Genomic DNA, 12370 nt, shown 5'->3' with positions numbered 1-12370 from the left:
ATAGATCAGGACAGTGCTTTGGGCAGGAATCTCCCAACCCCGCCTCCTGCTGTCCACAGAATTACGCTTCCTTAGTTGTGTGCGTCCCACGAATAAAGATTCAGAGGGTGCATTCACCTCCTTGCGCCCCAACCGCAAGGTTTTCTGTACTTCAGCCACGGCACTGGCCTGTGACCAGCTAAGCATTTGGCATGAATTTGATCTCAGAATAAAATTAGCCCTGGATTCCCCATTCCAGTGGAAATTGTATGGCCTTCCCTCTCCACTTTCTTAATGGCTCCTTCACTACAAAGCCTCAATTGAATGGCCAAGTTGGCCATCAGTAAGATTTGGAATTAGATGTACCGAGCGTAAATCAATAGAAAGGAAATCAAAACTAAAAGGCCAGAATTATTTTTGCAGCTCGCTTTGCGCAAAACAACTTTGCATTGAACCTCGGGGCCACCTGGAGACTCCAGAACAACGCTGCGTCCCCGCTTCAGGCCACTGATGTAATGAAGCTATTTTATGAGCAGACATTAATGACAAGGTCCATTAAAATGGAATTACATACCTGGCTCATTCACCTCCAAGAGCTGCTAGATAACAAAATTAGAAAACTCAGAATTCCAAGTGTTTGATTCCAAATTGAAAGGGATGCATTTGCAAGGGTTTCAGCGGTCTCTGCATGGTTCCTGACTCAGATTTCCACAGAATTTCACGCTCTCGTGAATTTAAGATGCATCGTTTCCTGGATTCAACAGGGGGAGGTATAAGGAAGCCCCTCAGGCTCATTTAGAATTGAGAGGAAGTTATCATCCGCCCTCCAAGACAACCTCCCCAAGAGCTCTGGTCGTTCTCCAGCAGGGCACACCAGGTAGGGACCTTCATCCGTCTCTGCTGGTCCACCCTGGTCCTGTGCCTTCAGACTTGCCAACCCTTTATCACATTAGGAAAGTCATTTTCCAAGCTAATCAGCTCTTGGCTACCAATGGCTGGTCAATTATTAACATGTTATCCCTTCCAAAAGTATTTCATCTCACATGGTACCCCCAATAACATAATATTTTAAGTAAAGGAAGAACTCTCTAATGGTAAAACTCCAACCACCTGAGCCAATGAGAAGACAAGTTTGTGTCTTTATGGTCTGAAGGAGCTGCGTACTGTGTCGCCATCTATGGTTGGATCTGTGAACTGCAGATCCCTGTTGTATTTCCACAGTGGGCCACCGAGCCGTAAAAGATAGCAGAACTAACTGTTCTATTCTGAACCTTTATTAGTCAAAAGAGAACCATGTCACTTCCACCCTTCCTTCTAGTTCCAAAGCATGGAAACTTTTATTTATTCTGCATTGTTATAAGAAACATGAGTTCTTACTCACAATGAAGCGTAAACTCTGACAAACGGGTGTTGGGATGTGTGATTTCAGGGTGAAAAGAGACAGCAGACCCAGCTGTTTCAAGGCTGTGGTGTTATCTTAAGAAAATCAGCACCTAGAGGCTGTCATACAGAGTGAAGTGAGTCAGAAAGAGAAAAACAAATACCGTATGCTAACACATATATAAGGAATCTAAGAAAAAAAAAGGTCATGAAGAACCTAGGGGCAAGACGGGAATAAAGGCGCAGACCTACTAGAGAACGGACTTGAGGATATGGGGAGCAGGGGGAGGGTAAGCTGTGACAAAGTGAGAAAGTGGCATGGACATATATACACTACCAAACGTAAAATAGCTAGCTAGTGGGAAGCAGCCGCATAGCACAGGGAGATCACCTAGGTGGTCTGTGACCACCTAGAGGGGTGGGATAGGGAGGGTGGGACGGAGACGCAAGAGGGAGGGGCTATGGGGATATATGTATATGTATAGCTGATTCACTTTGTTATAAAGCAGAAACTAACTCACCATTGTAAAGCAATTACACTCCAATAAAGATGTAAAAAAAAAAAAAGAAAATCAGCAAATGAGAAATCTATTTTCACTCATTCACAGCAAAATTTAACAGCAGGCAGAATGAACTTCTCTGCTAAAGTTGATCTTACCTGTAGAACACTAGAGTGACAGAAAGAGATCTCTGCACTTTTTTTAAACTGACAAATTCTACCCCTTTTCTAGAATCTCTGAGTTCTGGGATGTACTTACCGACATGAAGAATAGAAGAGAGAATTTCTATGGGAAAACTTGGGAGAATGGAAACAAAACATGAAAAATTGGTGCTAAAAAAGAAAAAAAAGTGAATGTGTGTGTGTGTGTATATATATATGTATGTATGTATGTATGTAATAAATAAATAGCTGATGGGATCTGCATGTTTTGAGATAGAACTCAATTCTATTTTGAAAGTGAGGTTCCTTCAGTACCCAGACAATGAGCGGTGATTGATGACCTTTGATATTTTTCTCCAAGAGTGATTTCAGGTTAAAAACATATGTTCCATGTTAAGGTGAAGTTCTCACCAAATGTAAAATTTTACTGCCAGTTCACACATTCAGCCAAAAGTTCCTTTAAGTTAATTATACATTATCTGAACAAGTGTATACACGTTCAGTCTCTTCATATCTGTACACATTTTCTGGTACTTTTGTTCTGATTTTTAAAGAACCTTGACTAATTCACTTTAGCGTGAAGCTAATCCTACACCGTGGGGCTAAGTATAAAACAAGTGACATTCTCAAATGGGTGACAAAAATGAACAGACTGGGGACAATTAAGTCTCATTAGCTGCGTGTTGTCACATTAACTACGGGCTGCGGCACCAATTTTCTCTTCTCTGTCATGGGCCAACACTCCCCCCGCTTTTATGGAGCAAGCCTCTTGGTGATGAGATGCCCAGAGCAAGCCCTGGTTCAGCTCTGTTCATGCAGAGCCCTCTGGACTTCATTTCCATTGCCACAATCTTAGAAGTTCACCCCTCAGGTCTGTTGCTCACAGCGATGAGTCACTGAAATGGTCAAGCAGCAGAAAACAATTCTTTCCCTGCTGCTCAGTCCGCACCGCAGTTAGAGCCGTGGGTGGGAACAGAGTGACTTTATTTCAAGTCATGATTTTAGAACCTTAAAGGTGGTCATGAGACCCAGACCTATAGGATGCCCAGTTTGAATTCTTAGTCACTTAATCCCAACAATCGTAGGACTGACAACTATGGATTTGTGAACGCACCCAGGGGGATGAACCGTCGTCTGCTTTTCCACAGTGATGGGGAAGAACGGCAGTGGGGCTGAAGCACGTGCATTAGTGGGGGTGTTGCTGGTTTAAAAGCATCTTTAAAGTTTCTTTACGCTGTTTCCCTTTTTGTCTCTCTCTAGTTAATGATGTCCTTTGGGGGAAAAAACCCTGCATTTAAGCTCAGCTAACAGAGGTCCTACTCCATAGTGGTGTGTTTTGCAAGGAGTGGGTCTGGATAAACTTTTCTAGCACAATTTTATATCTAAGCCCTGATGGCTTTTTCTTTGAATTTTCCAGTTAATACTTAATTCTATGTAAGCAGCTTTTTTTCCCCTTTAATTGTAAGGTAAGCCCATCCTCAAACAACAGTGTGTTCTGTATAATATATTGGATTTTGCCAAAATTATTTCTTAAAGCAATATTGGATTCTTTATCTGAATTCAAGAGAATGATACAAAACAGAACCTGAAAATGGAAGTGGTCTCAAGGAGCACGTCTGCCCAGATGTTCCAGGCCTGTCTTTGCCATCCTGAGGCGCTCACAGCCGAGCAGCTACACTGACCAGCCATTTTATTACATGTAGAAATGTGTAAATAATCTGATTTCCTGTAACAGCAACACTGAAACACAGTCTTCTCGGAAAACACAGCCCATTCGGAGACAAAGAGGATGAATGAACGAACAGATGAATGGATGAAAAGATGGTTGGATGGATGAATGAAGAGATGAATGGATAAACTGATGAATGAATACAGCGGTGTTCTCAGGGGTCCCCTTACTCAGGCAAATCCTCCCTGCTGCTTCCTCAGCAGAGGTGGCATTTCACTTTTCTCTCCCACGCTTAGAATTCCCTGTAGAGGGGTCCTGGGAATGCAGAGCTATTTTGGCCCATTGAGGTCAAGGTTGGGGTCCCCAAACGCAGCGCCCGGCACCACCAGCAGCCTCGGGCTGGGCAGTCGCAGGGCTGGTCTGCTCGGACTCGCCTCCCGTGGACCCTCCCCAGGGAGGAAGGGCCACTGGCCACGGCCCACGTGGCCTCCGTGCGAGACCCAGGTCCCTTCCTGCCTTTACAGCATCCACATAACCAGTCCCTACAGTTAATCCGTGAAGCATCAGAACTTGGCGACTGACACAGTTCATCTTTCCCAGCAACTCTGTTTAAAGCTTTCTGAGGACAAAAGTAAGAAGACAATTATACAGATTGCGGAGACCAGAGAAAGAGTAAGAGAAAGAGAAGCTCGGAGAGACACAACCACAGTGGAAAGTGCACAGCTCAGCAGTTAACAGGGCAGCATCCCAGCTGATAGGACGACAGCCCAGCACCTGAGCGCACGCACGCGCCTGATTAAACACCGCAACACACACCCGGAAGAAGGCTGTAAGCTGGGACACGTCTTTGCCAGAAGCAGCATGTTAACCGCTGCTCGTGCACTTCTCCAACTGCAGTCCTTTAATTCTTTCATTTAGAGAACAGTTTACATTATAATAGCCAGCATCACTTCTGTTTTAAAACAATTGATTATATGGCTGTTGCCAAATTATGGACCCACTGGACATTTTCATAAGTGAAAACAACTGCAAATGTGCTTTGAAAATGACCTTTAAATAGGGAGTCTGGTGACACACAGAGGCATGGCCTAAGGGTCCTGGTGCCCCTATTCCGAGGCCTCCCGGGGGTTGAAACATCTCCTCTTTCCTCTCAAGTTTTCTGGGAGCAGAGGTCTGTGGACTTGGCAGCGGGAAGCCCGTGAGCTACAGCCCCTGCCCCCCGCCCTGGGGTCTCTGCCCGCAGACCCCAGCCCTTGCAGACTATCACACTGCATCGGAGGGCCACATGCTGGTGACTCCACGCGTTCATTCTGTGGCCGAAAGTGCCTCAAACAAATCTTCCCGGAACCTCAAAATCCTGCCAACCCCACCGGCTCAGCACCCGGCCAGCAAGGAATCTTCCCAAGTCCTAAACATCTCAGAAGCCAAGGTGCGGCAGCAAATAGCAGAGGCCCAGAGACCAAATGCCCCCAGGATGAGAGCAGGGACTTGAGGAGCTCCTTCAGGGACAGGAAACGGCACAGCCAGCGGGGGGTGGAGGGCGGGTGGGAAGGGGGGTTGGGACATGACCCCCAAGGCCAGACCCAGCCCAGTGATCTCAGCATTAGCCAGAGACGAGTGACCCAGCCCCCCGGGCAGGGCCGTCCTAGTGGGATCAGTGTAAGAGGCTTGTCTGAGGTCACCACCCAGCACGTGGCTACGCTGGGAAGTCAGCCAGCCCCTGCGACTGGAGCTGACCTCTTAACCCTGGTGCCCATGGCTGCTGCAAACTTGCCCCAGCTGGACACGTGCCCCCACGTTTCACAGACAGCCTGCACGCTCTTCTACTGCATGAAAATTGGAGCAGACATCTTTTCCCCTGTTCTTCCCACTAAGCACCACGAAAAGCCCTGGTTGTCACGGACAAAGCAAACATGGGAAGCCTCTGGAAGGTGCAGAGGCAGCAGAGGTACAAGGATCACGAGGCCCAGGCTGGCCGGGAGCCCCTAGTTCGTGGTTTGGCTTATGCCTCCCACCAGGTGCTGGAGAAACTTGGCAGATCTGGAAACACCCACAGATCCATACGAGAAAGGCTGCTCTCCAGCCTAAGGACCGGGAGACCAGTCGGCCTCCCAAGACCCACAGTGCTTCCACAGTGATGGTTCCACCCCAGCCAAATAGCACAGAGGGAATTCAGGCCCTGTCCCCAGCCTTCCAGCAGAAGTTCAGTGGCGAGTCGACACCCGCACCATCGTGGGGCTGAAAAGAGGCGGCCGGGCCATGTTTGGGGTTGTGGTGGAGCAGGCTGTGTGGGGAACACGGGCTTCCACCCCAGCCGACAATATCACGGTGCACCAGCACGGGGTCAGGAGCCTGCCTGCTCGAGGACAGAGTCTTATAACACACACACCACCCACGTTTCCATCAAAGACCATCCGCCACACCAAGAACCAGGAAAATGTCCTATGGAACAAGAAAAGACGCTCAGTAGAGGCCAACACTGAAATAACAGACGGTAGGATTATCTGATGAGGACGTGAAAGCAGTGACGGTAAGGATGCTTCAGCAAGCATTTACAAACACACCTGAAACAAATGAAGAAATAGCAAGTCTCAACAAAGACATGAAGCTTTCAGCAAATAAATAGAAAATACAAAGCAGAACCATCTAGACGTTTCAGAACTAACGACTATTGTATATGAAACAGTGTCAGATACAAATATTGTGTCTGACCCACAAGGTTGGCTCAACGGCAAAATGGAAAAAACAGAAAAAAAACAGTGAAAAAAGATAAAACAATAGACATTCCTCGGTGTCACTGACCATCTTAGCAAGCTGGTGAAGAGCCACACAATCATATCAATTCATGCAGAAAAAATATTTAACGATTCTCCTCAAATTGATGTACAGGTTTCACGCAAATTCCATCAAAATCCAAGCAAAATATTTTGCAGACATAGACAAGATTATCCTAAAATCTATATGGAAGGGCAAAGGAACTAGAATAGCTAAAACAATTTTGAAAAAGAAAACTAAAGTGGAATTACTCTACCTGTTTTCCAGACTTTTTATGTAGCTTCAATAATCAGGGCAGTGTGGTATTGGGTGGGGCATAAACACATAGATCAATAATACAAAAGAAACAGAATAGAGAACCCGGAAAGAGCCCCACACAATGACGGCCAACTGATTCTCTAAAAAAAAGGCCAAAGCAATTCAGTGGAAGAAGAATAGCCATTTCAAAAAATGGTGCTAGAGCAATTTTAAATCTTAAGGCAAAATAATGAACCTTGAACAAAACCCACAACTTATCAAAAAGTAACTCAAAGTCGATCATAAATTTAAACGTAAAATTATAAAATTTTTAGAAGACAGGAGAGAAGCTTCAGGACCTAAGGCTTGGTGAAGAGTTCTCAGACGTGACACCAAAAGCACAGTCCATAAAAGGAAAACAGCAACACATTGGGCTTAGCACAACTAAAAACAGCTGTCGTCCTACAGAAGACTTTGTAAAGAAGATTAAAAGACAAACCATGGACTGAGAGAAATGTTTTGCAGACCAAGTGTCTAACAAAGCACTCATAGTTAAGAATGCATAAAGAGCTCTCAAGATGTAACGGTGAAAACCCCCAAACAATCCAGTTGGAAAATGGGCAGAAGATGTTGTCTGCAGAATAATGGTTCCCCAAAGATACCCATCTTCTCAGGCCTGTAATCTCTAGAACCTGAGGATATCTTGAGTTTTACGGCAAAGGATAACTAAGATTGCAGATGGAGTTAAGACGCTAGTAAACTGAAGTTGAGGACAGAGATGATCCTGGGTCATCCACATGGGCTGTGTTAGGGTTCTCCAGGAAGCAGAGCGGATGTAGTAGGGGATGTAGGTATATATATAGGTGGAGGTGGTGTAGGTATATATATAGGTGGAGGTGGTGTAGGTATATATATAGGTGGCGGTGGTGTAGGTATATATATAGGTGTAGGTGGTGTAGGTATATATATAGGTGGCGGTGGTGTAGGTATATATATAGGTGTAGGTGGTGTAGGTATATATACAGGTGTAGTTGGTGTAGGTATATATAGAGAGAGATTTATTTTAAGGAATTGGCTCACACAATCGTGGTGACCAGCAGAGCCCAAATCAGCAGGGCAGGCGGGAGGGCTGGAATCCCAGGGAACAGGTGGTCCTACCATCTGCTGGCACAAGTTCCTCTTGCCCAGGGGACGCCAGTCTTTTCTTTCTATCCAGGCTTTCAACTGATTGGATGAGGCCCACCCACAATCTGCTTTACTCAAAGCCCACCCATTTTTTTTTATTTCCTTTGATAACTAACATTGACTGAGTACTTAGTACATGCCACGGACTCTTCCATGCACTTTATATTTTTTCCCTCCCAATTTGAAAACCAACATAACATAAAATTTACCATTGTAACAATTGTTAAGGGTATAGTTCAGTGGTATTAAGGGCATTCATATTGTTGTTCAATCATCACCTCCATCTATCCCCATAAATCTTTTTTAGAAAAAAAAAAGACATTTATTCAAAGAACAGAATATACTTAGAATTGTTTGCTTCTAAAAAGCCCATTTTCCCCAAGCTTTAACTTTATGATTTCATATTAAGCAATGAAGTTATTTTACACAATCTAGTTACACAATTTTACAGAGATAGTCCCATGACTCTTTTTATCTTGCGAAACATAAGGTCTATACATTCTGCCTTCACTCTGCTCCTTGCATCTACCCATCCACTTTCTATCTCTGTGATTTTGACAACTCTAAGGATCTCATATAAGTGCAATCAGACAGTATTTGTCTTATCGTGACTGCAAAGCCCACCAATTTAAACCTAAATCTCGCTCAAGACACCCTCACAGAAACACAGCCAGGATAGGAGTCAGTACATGTAGGCACTGTGGCCCAGCCAGAGCGGCCATTGTAATCACAGGGGTCTGTAGATGTCGCAGCAGAGAGTCAGAGACAGGACAGGCTTTGACGATGGAGGAGAAGAGCCACAGTCCAAGAATTGGTGGCTCCTGGGAGTGGGAAGAGGCAAGGAAACAAATTCCACGCAGCTTCCAGGAGCCACACGGCACTGCTGACACCACGATTTTAGGCCAGCGACGCCCGGCTGGGGCTTCTGGTCTCCAGGACCAGGAAGATTATAACTTTGTATTGTTTGAAGTGAGCGTGGAGGACACACCTGCCCAGGGTGGGTCTCTCCGGCTTTGCTGCCCACACCCTTACAGGGAAACGTCCAGAGCATCATTCGTGAGAGCCCAGCTCTCTCTGCTTCGTCTAAATTGGAAGTGGAGACAAAAACTAGGAAAACTGTCAGCTACTGATCAGATCCCGCAGGGGCTGTTGTTTACCTTCCTGGACCTACCTGGACGGTTCCTGTGCTTGGCACTCTTTGCTCCTGGATGGTCACCACGGACACCGGTTTCCCTGCCCGGGCTGGTCACTGCAGACTGTGGGTCGAAGTTCTACAACCCTTCATGGTGCTGTTTTCCATTTGAGGCTGCTGGTCAAAGGACCGCACTTGAGTGGAAAGTGTCCAGACCACTGGTCTGTGTGTCATCGGACCATTAATTAACTCAAATGGGACACGGACCCCAACATGCTCCCTGCAAATGTAAGCTGTGCTTAAATCCAACATGGCCATGGACACTGCAAACGTTTGCAGTCTCCTCCGTGGCTACCCCTCAAGGTAGACTGCTTTCCACATCTACCCAAAGAAAATCCTTAAAGCGTCTGCATTAGTTCCCCATAACAGCAAGAAAACATACAAAAGCCCACAGGTCCCTGGTGGCCCTGCCACCCTTGGGTCCTCCCCGGGTTTACGGGGCACCGTTGCTGTGCGTCCAGGACCACCCCCCTGTGCTTGGAGGACTGTCCACCTGGGACCCAGCCCTGCCCTGGGGTGGACCAGCTACCCCATTCTGAGCCCCAGACATAGGAAGCGGTCCGGGATTGGGATATGGGATGCGGTATGGCCCAGGCAAGCCAACCAAAATCCTGTGGGATTTTCTCACTGGTGTGAATGGAGCAAGAATCTCTGGGGGTGGAGCTGGGAGGTGCTGCGGGGGGACAAGCAGCCTTGTTCCTGCTGAGATGGAGGGGGGACTGGTGATGGTGGGGAGACAGGCGTCAGCCCCGGCCCCCCTGCTGGCTCCAGCACCTGCTCTGTAACTCAGTGAGCTCCCAGCCTTTTCCCAATGCGCCTCTTTTCCCCGAAGCTGGCTTTGTTGGGTTCTGCCAGGTCTCAGGGTCTGCAGGACCGAGGGAGGACGGGAAGGGGCAACAGAAGTAAGGAGAGGGGATCCCCGTCCCCCAAGGCCCCAGGGGTCTCCCGCATCTTCCTGTCTCTGCCACCCACACAGGCAGGACGCTGTTCGCTTCCTGCCGTGAGGTCTCACACCCTGGACATTCCACAGTGTCCTGGAGACCACGCGGGAGAATCTGAGGGGACCTCAGGAGAGCGTCCTCCTTCCGCAGCTGGAGGAACATGGCGGCTAATACAGGAGTGGCCGTCTTCGTCCTGCTGCTTTGCTGCGGGCAGGGAGCTGAGTTCCAGCCGATAAACATGACCACGGGTACAGTCACGGGGCGTTGCTGTGGGTGGGAGAAAACGGGTGCCTCCCCGGGCTGAGTCAGGCGGGCCATGGCCTTCTCCTGGGGTCCCTCCCCTTCATGCCTCCCCAGATTTACCGTTTATTGCTGGGGGAATGGAGCAAGTTGAAGTGTTGTTCTATAATTGAAGCTTTTTTCAGATCCAATACTCCATGGGAGAGTAGCATACATTATATATTTTAACTTTTAATTATGGAAAATTCCTAGCTCACCCAAAAGTGGGGGAATCGTGGGAACTCCATCACCCGGTTTCAATCGTATACGTTTTGCCATCTTGTTTTACACACACACACACACACACACACACACACACACACACTTTAGTTTTTACTGGAGCATTTTAGCATCGTCCAAGATGTCTTATGATTTTATGCAAACGCCTTCTTGCTAAGATAAAGGCATTTTTCTCTTACATACCTACAGTGTCATTGAAACACTAACGAAATTAACAAAACTCCCGTGCAGGGCTAGTACTGGCCCACACTCAGGCCTCCCCCCAGGTCTCAGAATGTCTTTTACAGGCGGCTGGTTCGAATCCCACCCAAGCAGGCCCCACCTGGCTCCGGCTGCTGTGTCCTGACCTCTGAGTTGAGGAAGGGGACAGTGGACGCGCCCCCCTTGCTGGGATGTGACTCGCTGGCCGAGGAGGCCGCAGGTGCAGACAGGGGCGGGGCCCCCCGACCCCCTCTTCCTGGCAGGAGGCTGCAACCCGGGCCCCCTGCTCCCCCCTCCCCTTCCTGCCCCCCTCAGAGGTCACCAAGGGCGAGCTCGAGGACAGGGGTCCCGACAGACCCCCGGCCCAGCTCCCAGGCCGGACGAGCAGGCCCTGGAGAGTCAGCACAGGGCCCATGCGGCTCCCCTGAGAGCAGGACGTGGCCCAGGCCGGGCCCAGAGTTACCAGGGGGGCGGCCCAGCCCAGCCTGGGTCTGGAGGTCACCCTGCCTGACCTCGTCACGAAGAAGCTACTGCTTCCAGCTGCTTTCCTGCAAGAAACTTTGAGTTTTGAGGCGCCGACCAAGGACGGCATCCTCTGGGTGCTGGGGTGTCGAAGGTTCTGTGACAGGTGGGGACGTGCCGTCACCCCACACCGCTGGGTTCCCCCGGCTGCCCGTTCCTTTCACGACTGTCGGGCCCCCGGTGCCCGCGGGAGCTGCTCCCACACAGGCTTGACCCAAGCGCTCCTGACGCAGCCCCAAGTCGGTCCGCCTCCTCGTGCAGACAGAGACGTCCGCAGGTGACCGTCAAGGGCTTCCCAGCTCTGTCATCCTAACGCGGGCACAGGGCGGGTGGAAAACTGAGAATGTCAGGGGGAGGAGGCGTCAACAGGCACCACACGGCGAGGCGGCTACACTTGACAGTGCGCTCCGCAAACCGGCCGAGACCACAGAACGTAAATATTCTTCTGCTTGCGCTCGCTGGCTGGCTGGCACAATGGCTCCGCTATAATTGGGGACAGACACAAAATGAGAAGAATATTTTTAACAAAGTGCTTGCACGAGCAGCTGTGCCCGTTCGTAATGACTCGTTAGTGTCGCAGCCAAAGAGGACTGTACTTTTGTTTGCTGCGTTTACGGAGGTCAGCACACTGGGAAGCCATTGTCATCACAGCACGGCCCTCTTTATGCCGGTTTCCTGTGTTGTTCGAAGCCGCGGGCGCGCAGATGAGCCGATCGGTATGCAGATTGCCCATCATTAAAACTTGGAAAATCAGCGTCGTCACTGCTTTAGTGCTGGAACTTGAGCGCCTGCAGGCGCCACCTGAACGCTCCGTGCGCCCCGAGGGGACGGGGACCCTGCCCGGCCGGCCCCTGGGGGCGGCTGTCTGCTCTCTGCTCTCCGCAGGGGCTGGAGGAAGGGGCCGACCCTGACCTTGAATGGAGGACCCGGAGCCTGACACCCAGCCCTAAGAAGAGGGGGAGGAGCCCTGGGCGGTGCTGCCGGGGGGCCGGCACTCAGAGTCCCCGCCCACTGCCCGGCCCGCGAGGCTGCTTCAGGTCGGCCAGGCCGGGGAAGCCGGCGGCCAGGAGCCCGGGGGCCCCACGGAGGACTGGCTTCCGGCGGTCAGC

The 12370-nt window shown here is 49.3% G+C and overlaps 1 long non-coding RNA gene across 3 annotated transcripts; it reads right to left on the bottom strand.

Annotated features, from left to right (window-relative positions):
* Positions 1–690: 690 nt before the first annotated feature.
* On the bottom strand, positions 691–12270 carry LOC125961907 (uncharacterized). Of its 3 annotated transcripts, XR_007473012.1 has the most exons (4): positions 11858–12270; positions 9853–11744; positions 9058–9298; positions 1376–1479 (listed from the first exon to the last, which is right to left on the bottom strand). It is a non-coding gene; the product is annotated as an uncharacterized LOC125961907 (long non-coding RNA). The 3 variants fall into 3 exon arrangements; XR_007473013.1 differs by lacking the exon at positions 1376–1479 and adding an exon at positions 691–730 and having other exon boundaries at positions 9853–12270; XR_007473011.1 differs by having other exon boundaries at positions 9853–12270.
* Between the last annotated feature and the right edge of the window lie 100 nt (positions 12271–12370).

Source organism: Orcinus orca, chromosome 18 (assembly GCF_937001465.1).
Source record: "Orcinus orca chromosome 18, mOrcOrc1.1, whole genome shotgun sequence".
NCBI classification, from domain to species: domain Eukaryota; kingdom Metazoa; phylum Chordata; class Mammalia; order Artiodactyla; family Delphinidae; genus Orcinus; species Orcinus orca.
This window is presented reverse-complemented; position numbering and strand designations above follow the sequence as displayed.